Source organism: Mesoplodon densirostris, chromosome 6, assembly GCF_025265405.1.
Source record: "Mesoplodon densirostris isolate mMesDen1 chromosome 6, mMesDen1 primary haplotype, whole genome shotgun sequence".
NCBI lineage: Eukaryota > Metazoa > Chordata > Mammalia > Artiodactyla > Ziphiidae > Mesoplodon > Mesoplodon densirostris.
In genome coordinates, this window is record NC_082666.1 from 55,364,841 (window position 1) to 55,376,123 (window position 11,283).

Below are 11,283 nucleotides of genomic sequence, written 5' to 3' on the forward strand. Positions count from 1 at the left end.
GTGACAGGTCATTTTATTAAATTTTTCAGTTCTTTCTTGACTATTCTCATTCAATTTGTTTGATATATTTTACAATCATATTATCAAGTTCTCCAAAACTGCCTTTGTGATTACCTTTGCTATTATATTTACATTTATGATTGTTTTAAAAGAGGATCACTTTCTTTTTGATTTTTGTCATCTTTCCTTGATTATGGTATGTCTCTCCTTTTTTTCAAATACCTTATTAAATATCTTACCTTATACTTTTTAATACTAGCCATAAATATTTCTTGACGAGCTTACTGGTGTTATTTTACACCTTTGCTTGTTTTTAGATATTGGATCCCTTACCCTTTTAAGTTTCCCACTTGATTTTCTAACAAACTATTGCTTTGAAATTATTTTGTATGAACACTACTTTTTGAATGTTTACTTTCTTTATAGCGCTCAGATTATTTAGTATTTTATTTAGTCAAGCTACATTTGGGCATACATATCTTTCTATTAAATTTACAGTTTTTAGGTAGATACCTTCAAGAAAAAAATTCAGCTTTTTCCTCAATTTAAACTGTTTTCTATTCTACTCTATGTATATATCCCATATATTACCCATTATATTTTTATTATATTTTACAGTATTATTCCTTTTCTTTCTGTTAACAACAGAAATCTGTATCATGGACTTTATTTATTGTCTGTTCTCCACATTTATCATTTTCTGAATTTTGTCTTAATCTCTTTATTTTTTCCCAGTGATTTTTTTATGGAAAAACCATCAACAATTACATTATCCACTTATTTACCTCTTTATCTCTCTTAATTCACTGCATCAGGCTTTCCCCTGCTGCATTCCACCAAGATTGTCCCCTTCAGGATGTCACTGAGCTTCTTACTACAAAATTTTATGGAAAAATTTTTGCTTATCTTACTGTTCCTCTCGGCATCATTTGAATTTTAACATTCTTATCCTTCTTGAGTGCCATTTTTATGATCATTATTATTATTTCAGTGACTCTACATGCCTAATTTTCTTACTTTCTCTCTGAGTACTCCAGGAGTCTACTTTAGCTTTTTGCTTTATTTGTAATTTAAATGTTAATCTTAGCCTGAGTTTTCTCCAAAAAGCAGACATTGGGCTTGCATGCAGGTAGTTTAATTTGGGAAGTAATCTTGGGGAACAGGAATAAGAGGCTGGGATGAGTTAAACAGGGAGGGAAAGAAAACCAATATAATGATACAGTATTTAGTGGTTCACCCCTGTGAGCAAATGAGGAGGAATCTTTTTAACATCCTTTAAGGTGCTCAAGCAAAAGAAGCCTCAAAGTTGTTACACTCAGGGGAGGCGACAGTCTATCCATTAGCTCTCTTCTTGGTCAAGGACTGCCCCATGGGGTATAACTTGGTTGAACTTTCAATTTTGTTCCTTTATGTAAGTACTGAGCATTCCCACAGGCAGTCCATTCTCCTTTCTCAGAGAAGTCTTAAGACAGAAATGAAGAGATGAGTACGTGTAGTTGAGCTGAGGTGCTGTCAGGTGACACTTCCCAGAGCTAGTTGTGGCAGCAGAGGCAATAGCTTATAGAAAAGGTAGACTGAACACACGTGAGATGGGAACAAAGAAGTGCATGATACAGTATTCTAGTATCTCTTCTATTCTCGTTCCATACATTCTCCTTTAAAAACTCTCAGTTAGCCCTTTACTGTTAATTAATACTTCTTTCTCTACCCTTTCATAAGTTCCAGAACTTATGTCACTTCTTATTGTACATCTGTTCATAGATATTCTACAGATGCATGAAACTAATATTCAAAAAAGTTAACTCACCATCAATTAGTTGAGTACTAAGTGCCAGATTTTGATAAGAAGATGTGAATAAAAGAGACACAATCTTTGCCTGCAAAAATGTATATTTTAGTGGAAAAGATATTCAATTAAAACAGTAATTAAAGTATGGGGATGAAAACTGTTAGGAAGGCTAACCAGGAGAAAGGGTGAAATAGGATAACTAGGATATTTTATACAAAAAAAATAGAATCTGTGAAGAGCCAATGTCAACAAACTATTGTTAATTGTTTAATAGGTGAATAGTGGTGTGGGCAGTGGGTGTGGGTAAAAGTGAACAGAACTGATCATTATTAGGAGGTCACTTAGTAAGATGAATAAAGCTCAAAAATAAACCTTCTACATGGTCTTAATATATCAATTAAAGTTATTCTCATATGCAAATAAGATTATATCATTAACTTGCACTTCTTGTCCATTATCTTCAGAATGAAGTACAGACAACTTATAAGATCTGTGAAGCCCACAGATGACCTGGTCATTGCTTATTCCTTTTTAACTTTTAAACTTTTAACCAGGTGCCTGTCTTGGTACCATCTATACATCCATTCAGACAGAACTATTTTCATATCCCTGAATGTAAAATATTTAATCTTCAGGGATTTTTGTACATTTTGTGACTCTGTCTTTATAATAGCTTCATTCATCCAACTCTCTGCCCTCTATACGTCACTTGATCTTGAATATTTGCCCTTTAGATGTCAGAAAAGATATTATGTCATCACTTCCTAAATATGGGTTAGATACCCATTCTCTATCTTTTCATCACATCTGGTATTTTTTCCATCTCAGTACTCATCAAATTCCATTGTCTCTTACCTGGCTACTCTCTATTATGTGTATATGCTCTGTGATCAGAGATCAGAATAATTTCATTAATTTTTGGAAAAATCTAGAACAGTGTGTGATAGCAGTTTTAAAACAGTTGTTAAGTGTTCTTGAATGAATGAGCTTCTTCTCAGTGCTGTTCTTCACACCGCTCATTAATTTTCTGTAATATTGATTTAGCAAGTTAGGCTTTAGAATGCATTTGGAAATCGTTAGGGCATGCTTATTTTATTATGCTCTTTCTTTTTATCATTTATGCCTATTAGGGTATTTTTGGACCCTCAGCAAAGGTCTCTTTTCATCTCAATATTTCCTGTATTTTATTTTTGGTCCTCAATACTGAGAATCTTACATTAATTTTTTTTTACTGTATGGGAAAAATCACTATAATTAGTGTAAAACAAACAAATGACAAACTCAGAAAGCATATTTAAAACTCAATCAAAAGTTTTCTGCAAATCAATGAGAAAATAGTTAAGAAACCAGTTAAAAATAGGCAGAGGATATGAAGGTTTGTTATAGAGAAAAGCAAATATAGATGATTTTCAAATGTATGAGAAAATATCTTATATGATTCATAATGGGAAATGCAAATTAAGATTATAAACAGTAACAATTTTTCACCTATCAGATTTTCAAAACTAATTTTTATTTGTGAAAAAACATAAATTTATTTGCTAAGGTTTATTTGGTACTAAGAGCCATAAAAATATTAATGCATATATTCTTTGAATTACAATGCCATCAGAAGTTGGGATACTGAGTCTGAAACCATGAATCTAAAATACACCACAGAAGGCCATCTAATATTTTACATTATTAAAATGAAATGTTAGCTCAATAATACTCTATAGGAAATAGGGATTGAGACCTTTAAAATATATCTATGTCCATTAAATCATGTGACCACCCACAGAATCTGTCATTTCCACCTCCATGTTTAATATGGTTCTTTTCCTTGTCTTTGCTTTGGTTCAAGGCCTCATCATCTTGCTCTTGAAAAAAATGTAATAGCCTACTCTTTCCCCTCCCTATCTTAGTTATCCTTCTAAAATATAGATCTAATCCTGCTTTAACATATTGTTCATCATTGAATAGATAAAGACCAAATTCCTTTGTATAGCGTTCAAGACACCACAGTTTGAATCTCGTTTTCTGCCATCAAGCCTATTTTCTTGAGTTACAGTGCTGTTTCAAAGAAGGGTATCATTCTTTTCTGCTAGATGACTGTATATCTTTTCCTTTGCTTAGAGTTCCTTTATATCCTCTATAAATTGCATGGTTCTACTCATTTGTTACTATCTCTTCACTCTCCTTCTACAGTTTTGCACACACTGATGCCATAACATTATATCATAATTGTTTTTTACTGAGCACTTTTTTTAACTTAAGTATAGATGATGTATAATATTGTATGTTACAGGTATACAATATAATAATTCACAATTTTTAAAGGTTATACCCCATTTATAGTTATTGTAAAATATTGGCTATATTCCCTGTGTTCTACAATATATCCTCGTAACTTATTTTGTACATAATAGTTTGCACCTCTTAATCCCCTACCCCATTTGCTCCCCCCCATTGGTAACCACTACTTTGTTCTCTGTATCTGTGAGTCTGTTTCTTTTTTGTTATATTCACTAGTTAGTTGTATTTTTCAGATTCTACATATAAGTGATATCATAGAGTACCTGTCTTTCTTTGTCTGACTTATTTCACCCAGCATAATGTCCAAGTCCATCCATGTTGTTACAAGTGGCAAAATTTCATTCTTTTTTATGGCTGAGTAGTATTCCATTGTGTGTGTGTGTGTGTGTGTGTGTATATATATATATATATATATATATATATATATATATATATATACCACATTTTCTTTATCTGCTTATCTGTTGATGGATACTTAGGTTGCTTCCATATCTTGGCAATTGTAAATTATGCTTCTATGAACATTGGCGTGTATGTATCTTTTCAAATTAGTGGTTTTGACTTTTTTTTGGATATATACCTGGGAGTGGAATTCTTGGGTCATATGGTAGTTCTATTTTTAGTTTTTTTGAGAAACCACCATTCTGCTTTCCACAGTGGCTGCACCAAGTTACATTCCCACCAAGAGTGTACAAGGGTTCCCCATTCCTCCACATCCTGGACAACAATTCTCTTATGTGTCCTTTTTGATGACAGCCATTCTGACAGGTGTGAGGTGATATCTCATTGTGCTTTTGATATGCATTTCCCTGATGATCAGCGATGTTGAGCATCTTTTCATGTGCCTGTTGGCCATCTGCATTTCCTCTTTGGAAAAATGTCTATCCAGGTCTTCTGCTCATTTTTTAATTGGGTCACTTGTTTTCTTGGTGTTGAGTTGTATGGGCTGTTTATATATGTTGGATATAAACCCCTTATCAGTCATATCATTTGCAAATATTTTCTCCCATTCAGTAAGTTATATTTTCAGTTTGTTGATGATTTCCTTTGCTATGCAAAAGCTTTTAAGTTGAATTAGGTTTCATTTATTTATTTTTGCTTTTATTTCCTTCGCTTTAGGAGACAGATCCAAAAAAATATATTTCTATGATTTATGTAAAAGAGTGTTCTTCCTATGTTTTCCTCTAGGAGTTTTATGGTATCTGGTCTTACATTTAGTTCTTTAATCTATTTCAAGTTTATTTTTAAATAATGTGTTAAAGAATGTTCTAATTTTTTCCTGCTTCCTCACTCTGCTCTAATTTCCTTGATGAGAGGGATATATTTTACTTATAATTTTATCTCCTTGACTGACACAGATTAAATGCTTGTTGAATAAATACGTTTTTTGAAATGAAGAACAGATATTATAGCCATTTTAATATTTTGTCATTTTACAGCTTTATTAATATATTCATGAAGTATATTAAACTGCATATATTTAAAGCATATATTTTGATGAGTTTTGGCATATGTATAAACTCTTGAAGCACTTAGCACAATCAAGATAATCTACATTTTCACCCTAAAATTTTCCTCATGCCTCTTTCTAATTCTTCCCCACTCTATCCTCTCTATCATCCCCAGGGAACTACTGGTCTGCATTCTGTCTCTCAATTAGTTTTCAGTTTCTAGAATTTTATCTAAATTGAATCATATATATGTACTCTTTTTTGTTTGGCTTCTTTCTCTCATATTTTTAAAGATACCTCCATGATGCTGCATATATCAATAACTAGATTCTCTTTATTGCTTCTTTTTATTTTATTGTATTGATATACCAAAATTTGTTTATCCATTTACCTGTTGAAGGACATTTGAATTGTCTCTAGTTTTTATATACTATTTAACAAATGAATAAATGTATGTCAAACATAATAGGCAATTTGCATAAAGTCAAAGGGTTAGAAATAATAGGGTAAGGACTCAATCCCAGATCTTGTAACTTTAAACATTCTGGACATTCATTAAAATGTATTATCACAGGGAAACTTCAAGCACATTTTAAATGTTACTTTGACTTTCATTCATGTTAGACTATTTTGCCTGTTTTAAATAATTCATTATTTCAAACATTTCTTGTTATTAAAAACAATAGCATGTAAATTTTAAACAGCACATAAATTCAATATGTATCATAGGAGACATAAATATTAAATAGAGTCAATAATTTTATCTTCAGAATATAGGAACCTTTTAGGGAAATAACAGTTATCTTTTGTGTAACATATTACCTCCCAAATTAATATATCCTACATGATACATACTGATTGTCTAAAACAACCATCATTTTATTTGTTCATGATTGCAATGACTGGCTGGACAGGGCTCAGCTAGGATAGCTTAACTCTTCTCCATGTTGTGTCAGCTGAGCTCACTCAAATGTGGCTACAGTTTGGACTGAAGGATTCAAGATGGCCTCATTCATGTGTGTGACCCCTTAACCGGGCTGGTTCGCATGCAATACCCTTATGTTCTTTCATTCTCCAGGGCCTCATTTTTAGAGTGCCTTTCAATCTCCAGACCTATCATCATATGGACTCTCCAGCAGTCTCCAATAGTATGATAACAGAGGTTTCCATGAATCTTAAGGCCCAGACCCAGAACCAGCATAACCTTAGTCCAACTGCATGTATTGTTCAGAGCAAGTTATAAATCCAGCACAGATTGAAGGGAAGGGGGATAGATTCAACCTTTCAATGGAAGAAATGTCATATATCACTTAGATGGTCATCTTTGCACATAATCTATCATAGGAGGATTGATGGAGTTCTACTAGCAAGGAAATGGATTCATGGATTGTGTTATACTGGTAAACATATATGAATAAATACATCTAAATGAGCACTGCTCCTTTTAAGGTACTCAATTTGAATGCAATACTTTAAATTTTAGCATCATATCAATTTTCAAAATATTGAGAATTATAAAGTGTTGTTTCCTTATTAGGATCCTTCATTGTGTGATTAAACCAAAGCAAGCAATTAAGGAATAAGACCCTCCAAAATAAACAATGTGAAGAAGAATATGCTTCAGAGAAAGACACAAGAGAAATGTGATAGTATTTATTTCTTTTTAAAATTAATTAATTAATTAATTGTTATTTTTGCTAGATGGAGTAAATGTCAGATTTGGGACATTTTTTGAAATGTTGAAAGCCTCTAGCAACAGGGATAGTCTTCTTTGACTTAATCTTGTCCAATGAGGAGTAAAAGCAAGATGGTGACACGGAGAAAAAATAACCGTGCATTTCCCCATTACGCTCTTGCTCATCCAACTATGTAGTTTCTGCCTTTATCCGTGATTTAAAGACAAATCGAAGAGTTAGCACCCAAAGGAAGACAACCAGAAGAAAAGAACCAAAAGAGCTAGGAGTAAAGAACATAGAAATGTTTAGGAAAACTAGAACATGGTATCAGAGGGCAGCAATGGAGATATGAAAGAATAAAAATACCTTTGCCATTTTTTTTCTTAACATGAAAGATAACCTTTTACATATTTGGAACTGATAGCACAAAATATTTTCAGTTTCTATAGTTTCTCTGCTGAACTAACACTTGCTGCTTTTTTTTTTAATTAAACTTTTTTTCTGGAGACCTAATGTTAAAGGTGCTAGCAAGGGAATAGTACCAATTCATACTCATCCCTTATGGCAATCATTCTCTGCAGTCCTATGTAATGGAAATATATTGGCAAAGGCAATTTCTCAAGAAGAGCTCTAGGATCTATGGAACTGAGAAAATTTATTCAAGTAAATACCTGAAATGTGGAACTGAAGAAATATATTTTAAACTAAATTTAATTCAAGACATCTAAATTTTGAACTATTTGGGTAAACTTTTATTGAAAATTTATTATATATTTTTTTGTTTTTTTTTTAATTTTAAGGAGGATTCTATGATCCTGAAAGATGTAAAGCCTCTCAAGCTAAGGATAATGATCTTAAGTATCCTCTTCAAAATATATAGAGAGCTCTGAACTGACACCCCTACTAGTTTACGTTGAAATATTGCATTCAAAGGAGATTCATATACTTCATTTATTCTTAGAGTGAGCTTTTGAACCAAAATCAAATTTAAAACCCTTGTAAATATGCCCATCAATACAAAAGGCAGAAATATTGGCATATAGAAGCTAAAAATTTGCAAGATGGCACAATGCCTAGAGAAAAACATTAGAAAATCTGGGCTCATCCCCAACTTCATTGCTGCCTTTCTGCATAACCTTGAAGCTTACCATTTAACTCTTTCAAAGCCTTGTTTTCCCCCACTCTATAAGGTGACACTTAAACGAATTCATTTTATCCATATATAACTGAACGTACACAGAAAGTCTTATAAGGATACACAAGAGCCTGGCAATATTGGCTTCTTCTGGGGAGGGCTCACTGGTTGCTGAGTAACAGGGATGTAAAGGAAACATTTCTCACTATACTTTTTTTTTACTTCTTTTGCATTTTGTACCCTGTGTATGAGTTACTGAGAAAGAGAGCAGGGGGAAAGAAGGAGAGGAGAAGAGAGAAGAGGGAAGGAGAGGGGAGGGTGAAGGAAGGAGGGAGAGAGGGAGGAAGGGAGGAAGGGAGGGAAGGAGAAAGGGAGGAAGGGAAGACGGAAGGAAATTTTGTACCCATTTACATTCACAGATAATCCCAAGGCCTTGGCTAACTGATATTCATTTCATTCATAAAATATTCATCTTATTTTGAAAAAAATAAGATGTTTATAGTATGCCTTCTCCTTAATATCATTTGGTATGACTTTTTCATCTTACATTTTAAGTACTGCCTTGCTCATTTTGTGGTGTGTTTTTTTCCACTCCTTATCATCCACAGTTAACCCAAGAAACTGGGTAAGCAGGTGCATGGCAGTAGTCTATGAAGTGATCACCATGAATGAATAGGAATGACGTCAGACTATTATCTATTAATACAGAAGCATCTCTTCTCTGTTAATGCAATGTATAGGAATTCCTTGGAATCCTGCATAAGCTTGAGTAGGGAATTAGACCTACATCACTTCTTAGCTCTTAACTTCCTGGTCATGTTATTCCACTTTCAAGTACAAGTTAACTCAGATCCACTCATTTCAGGGTAGAAAGTAAGGATAGATGGACATAAGGCATATTTAAAATGAGAACTTGACAATATAGAAAACAGAGAGGTGAATCAACATATGCTGCCTGTGTTTTATGTTTGGATGCCAACGGGAAAGAACAGTGGTCCCTCTAGCAATGAGAAAAAGTAGGAAACATTTTATCAAGGTTACTGATTCAGCCTGTGACCTCTCAATTCAACTGGATATGAGAGATGTATGGTTACTTGGCAGGAAAGATTGCAAGGAAAGAAGTCTATTGGGGACAAGAATTTTAATGTGCACAAGCTAATATACTTCAAAGACAAGCACCAAATTCAAAATGTTGCTGCACTGAGGTTCACATGTGTCTATAAGATACAAGTTCAGTCATCCTCAAGCTTTTGAAGAGGAAGCAACAGGGGGCAAATCAAGGAACACATCAAAGTGCCTGCCCTGAATTGCTGGGGAAAGGTGAAACTACAAGTGGTTCTGTTAATAGTGCTCTGGGTGCTGAGGCCACAGCCAGTAGACTGCTTGGAATACAAAGGGCTCTTCTCATTAACTTTCTGTTTCTCCTTTTGAAACCTCCCAGTGGGCAGCAGAGTTCTGTCAATGAGCTTGCACCCTTATCCCTTAACTGAGAATCACTGGCTGTGCAGTGACTGCAATTTCATGTGTTGATGCCTCACTAGGAGGAAACATATTGTTGATACTTTTTCATGAACTTCCTTAAGAAATTTTCAAGATGCTTTAGACAATCCTTATATTCCATGTCCTGAGAAAGACTCCAAACCCTTCCTTGAACTATCACCCATGATTGTTGTGATGGTTCATGCAATTTTGTTATTTCTAGGCTCTTAGTCCGTGCAGTGCACATTTAAAAGTGTATTGAAAGGTGGAATCCAGCAATGTGACCATTTTTGAAGACTTAGACTACTCAATAAAGCTTCATGTGGAATGATGAGAGGTCCTTAAGGGCCATAATAAATGACGTGCTTTTGATTTGCAACTTATTCATTTTTTATTATTATTGTATTCATTATCTATTTCCTGAAAACCCACTGTGTGACTCACACTATCCTAATCTTTGTTGATACATTAGTGAATAAAATGAACACAGTTTTTGCCCTCAAATAATGTGGAAAAGTTCTGATAAGTTAATGACAGCATCCCAGTCATTCCATACTGACAGGAAGGTTGCATATTTTCTAAATATTCCAAAGTGTTCAGTATCATCTCCCTGATATCTATATCTCTAGTTTATTCTTCTCTCAATTCATCCACCTCACCACTTCCTTCACATCAGATTTCTTGAACATTTGTGATCATGTTTTGCCTCAAGCTGCAAAGAAAAAAACCCCAGTAAATTCTCATTGACTATAAGAAAAAATGTAAATGCTTTAGTTTTGCCTACAAATTAATGGCATCGTGGCTTCTAAATCCAAGATTTCTCACTGTATGCTCTAGAGGCAATGGAATACTTTTTCTTCTCTTTCATCACCTTTATTAGTGCTGTATCTTCTTCTGGAATGACCTTCTTTGTGTGTCCTTATGTGTCCTTGTGACACAACTCTTAATCATCTGTCCAGGCTCAATTCAATTTTGCTCTCCTCTTTGCAGATTTCCAAATACTTCTCCCTTCCCCACCTGAGAGTATTTGCTTCTGAACCTGTATCCTCATTTCACTTTAAAAGGTAAACCCACATCAGTATTCTACCAGTTATTTTCCTGTCCGTCTTCACCATTGCCTACTGAGCACCTTGTGGTCACAGTTGCAATAGCTTACTCCTGTTTACAAAATTAATAAATATTAGATTAATTAAATATATATGTGTTTTATTGACTGTAACTATGTTATCAAAAATCAATCTGGAACATTATCAATTATCTCCCAAACCTGTAAGTTTTATTTATATCAGTAAATAACTACGTATAGTAAAACAGAATAAACCAACATATTTAAGAAGCTATTTTACAAAAAGCACTGTTAATTTCTCAAAGAGAGTCTATTTCTGAAATGTTTCAAACATTCTTCCTCCATTTCAGAGCAGAAATCTTTTGTTGCTCTCTGAATATTATTTCTTTTAG